This window comes from Sinocyclocheilus rhinocerous, unplaced genomic scaffold (genome assembly GCF_001515625.1).
Source record: "Sinocyclocheilus rhinocerous isolate Xijiao unplaced genomic scaffold, SAMN03320098_v1.1 scaffold2324, whole genome shotgun sequence".
Lineage (NCBI taxonomy): Eukaryota > Metazoa > Chordata > Actinopteri > Cypriniformes > Cyprinidae > Sinocyclocheilus > Sinocyclocheilus rhinocerous.
In genome coordinates this window covers 19,037-23,430 of record NW_015666190.1, presented here as the reverse complement: position 1 = coordinate 23,430, position 4,394 = coordinate 19,037, and positions in this window count along the sequence as shown.

Here is a 4,394-nt window from a genome sequence, read left to right as displayed (position 1 = left end):
TATATATACACACACACACACACACACACACTGTCACGATCTCCCCAGTCTAGGGTTGGGAATACCAGTGAAAAATAAAGAGAATTTAACGACTATGCCCCCTCTCCTGTCCCAGCTCACACACAGACACCACAGAGCGGGAGTATATTAAATAAAACTTTTTATTCGCAAAGAAATGCGTAACAGGAAGCGTGAATCTTCAGGAGGGGTTATTGCCAAAATAATAAACAAAAGATGAATCTAATCAAGAAAATAATTAAATCTTAACTTACCTAACAGGACAAAATGAGGAGTCATAAAGTAAATGGCAACCTCCTCCCTACGGCTTCCAAAATGAACATTAATTACATAAATCAGTAACATAGGAAAAACTCTCACTCAAACGGCAGCACCCTAACAGCTACCACAATAACAACAAAAGAAATGACTGTCTGGGGCAGGAGACGGAGGACAGAACGGCAGCGACCAACACCACAGAGCTCTACGACGCGTACACAAAGAGCTCTCTCCACCACTGCTGTCTTTCTCAGCATTTAAGCGCTCCCGCTCCTCAACGTAATCTCCTGCAGCTGAGCTCAATTAACACTGCACAGAGGGAAAAGGAAAGGGGAAAAAAAGAGAGGGAGAGAGAGAAAACTGCACAATACACAGAACACCTCACCACACCAAGAAATCGAATAAATAATAATAATAATAAATAAATGTTTACATCCAGGGACGTAACACCCCCACCCTTAGCTACAAAACCTGATTTGTAGCAAATTAACTGGGTACATCAATATGATCCATGCTGTTTTCAACAGACGATTTAAACCACCAGTATAAGCCCTTGACAACGCATCAGCTACGATATTATCTGCACCGTTCTTATAGCGGATGTCTAAATTAAACTCTTGTAAGATGAGTGCCCATCTCATTAAACGTTGGTTAGAGTTAGACATACGAGCTAGAAATATTAGAGGGTTGTGATCTGTATACACCACAATGTGGTCACTGAAGCTTAAGTACACCTCGAAGTATTGAATGGCAGTAAACAGTAAAGCCAGAGCTTCTTTCACTGTAGTGCTATAGTTCTTTTGACACCTGCTAATTCTTTTTGAGAAATAGATCACTGGATGTTTAATACCAGCATTATCGGCTTGCATCAGCACCGCACCGGCGCCATTAGCACTCGCATCTTCCTGGAGACTGAAAGGTAAAGCAAAATTCGGGGCAGAGAGGACTGGAGCAATACACAATAAATCCTTATCGGAACAGAAGGCAGATTCGCATACTTCGTTCCACACAAATTTTCGTTCAATACTTAAAAGGTCAGTGAGGGGTGCAACCACTGTGGCAAAATTCCTACAGAATCCTCTGTAGTACCCGGTCATTTCAAAGAAACGCCACAACTCGCGTTTGTTAGTGGGTGAAGGGAATTTTGCAGCGGCTTTAACTTTAGCCCTTACCGGCTTAACCTGACCCTGCCCGACTAGTTTACCAAGGTAAGTCACTACTGCCTGGGCAAACTCACACTTGCTGAGGTTCAGTATTAAGGATGCTTCAGCCAAATGTTCCATTACTGAACTGAGGGTGCATAAGTGATCTTCCCATGTCGTGGAATATATCACCATGTCATCTAGATAGACTTCGCAGTTTTGTACTTCTGATAACACAATCTGCATTAATCGTTGGAATGTAGTGGGAGCGGTGCGCATCCCGAAAGCCATTACCGTATACTGCATAAATGCATCGGGTGTGACAAAAACGAAGATTTCAGAAGCGTGCGGTGTCAATGGAACCTGCCAGTATCCTTTTAAGAGATCGAGTTTGGTCACATAGCGTGATGAACCTACACGATCAACACAGTCCTCCATTCCGGGGAGAGGAAATGAGTCTGCTTTAGTAACATTATCTACACTGCGAAAATCCGTGCAGAATCGAAAAGAGCCGTCAGACTTGGGCACAAGAATGCAAGGCGAGCTCCATGGACTCTGACTGGGTACAGCAAAACCGTTACTCACCAGATACTCAACTTTGTCTTTCATCGCTTGACGTTTGTGCAGGTTAACCCGATATGGATGCTGCTTAATTGGCGTGCTTTGACCCACTTCGATATCATGCATTAACACGTTTGTCTGGGAAGGAACATCACTAAAAAACATAGGATACTTGTGAATTAATTCAACAACATCATTACGCTGATTCTCAGACAAATACGAAAGGCAAGATGGCAAGGTGGATAAAATAGGACTTTAAAAGTCTCCCACAAGAGGCTTGAACATCCTTGCCAATTAAACCGTCTGACTCTAGCGCATAACTGGAAGACAGGTCAACAACATTTACAGCAGACTGAGTTTCAACTAAAGGGTTAACTTCAGGCACATCTCTGGTAACATACGCGTTTATCATATTCACATGACAAACTCTGCTTTTGCGTCGTCAATCTGGAGTTAGAACTGTGTAGTTAATATCATTCAGTTTTTTCTCTATTTTATATGGACCAGCAAACCGAGCATGCATGGTAGAATTAGGTACAGGCAAAAACACAAGCACAGAGTCACCTGGCTGAAAATTACGAACAACGCTTGTTTTGTCATGTCTGCACTTCATCTTAGATTGAGACTCAACAAGATGCTGTTTAGCAACCTCCCAAGCGTTATGGAGTTGTTCACGAAACTTACTCACATACTCTAGGATCTGTACACGGGGAGGATCTTTAGAAAGAAACAGTTCCCTTAATGGGGGGGGAGTCGTGGCCTAATGGTTAGAGAGTCGGACTCGTAATCCAAAGGTTGCGAGTTCGAGTCTCAGATCCGGCAGGAATTGTAGGTGGGAGTGAATGTACAGCACTCTCTTCCACCTTCAATACCATGACTGAGGTGCCCTTGAGCAAGGCACCGAACCCCCAACTGCTCCCCGGGTGCCGCAGCATAAATGACTGCCCACTGCTCCGGGTGTGTGTGTGTTCATTGCTGTGTGTGTGCACTTAGGATGGGTTAAATGCAGAGCACTAATTCCGAGGATGGGTAACCATACTTGGCCACATGTCACTTCACTTCACGTCACTTATCAATTTCAAGGGTGCACGAACTGTGTGTCCAAACACAAGTTCAGCTGGGCTGAACCCTAAGGACACTTGCACAGTGCTCCTTATGGCCAATATTAATAAAGGTAGTCCATCCACCCACTCTTTACCCATTTCAACACAATAAGTGCGCAGCATTGATTTTAACGTGTGATGGAAGTGCTCGAGCGCACCTTGCAACTCAGGATGGTACGCACTTGACATCTGATGTTCCACCCGCAGTTCATTTACCAGCTGTCCAAACAAGCGTGAGGAAAAGTTTGTTCCCTCATCTGTCTGGATTACTTTAGGTAGCCCGAACATAGAGCAAAACTTGACCAGCTCTTTAACCACGGCTTTTGTTTTAATAGAGTGCAATGGCACAGTTTCCGGGTAGCGAGTGGCTGCGCACATTATAGTAAGGATATACTGGTGACCGGACTTAGCTTTTGGCAATGGACCAACACAATCAAGAATAAGACTTTCAAAAGGCTCCCCTGTAACAGGAATGGGTTTGAGTGGCGCTTGTGGAATCACTTGATTAGGTTTGCTCGCAAGTTGGCAAACATGTCAGGACCAAACAAACGCAGACACGGAACATTTAAAACTTGTCCAAAAGAAATGTCTGGCGATGCGGTCATACGTTTTTGCAACCCCAAGGTGTCCTGAACATATATATTTGTGAGCCAGCTTCATAATTTGATAATGATACCCGGTTGGAAGGACAATCTGATAAACATTATCACTTTCAGGGTTTGACGGCTTCCACCAGCGCATCAACACATCCTCGTCCCAAAAATAACCCACCGATGCATTTGACACTTGCGTTCTATCTACCTATTTGCTCAAGGTTGAGTCAGATTTTTGCGCAGCGATTAACTGTTCCCAACCCACTTTTAAGGGAATTTCGTTTGCGCTCGAATACTCATCTCTCGGAAGCGGTTGTGGTTTAGCAAGCAATTTACATTCTGCACTCTCTGGCGGTACAACTAGAAATGAGCTTGAAAGATCCACTACATCTGCTAATTTCTTTTTCTGTGAGCGTATTACAACACACGCCGGAAAAGCAGTGGAGAACTGTGATAGGGCAGCTACCTGGTTGCTAACATTAGACTCAGCAGATACAATCGGGTACGGAAAAACTTTAGTTCCAGCCAAATCATTACCCAGAATCATACTCACGCCATCCACAGGTAACTGTGAATGCACACCGATACTAACAGGGCCAGAGATAAGGTCAGATTTTAAAAAGACTGCATGCAACGGCACAGGAGTACAGCTCATTTCAATACCACGAATGAGCACATCATTGCCTGTATACGACTTCAACTAAAACGGCAGAGCACTT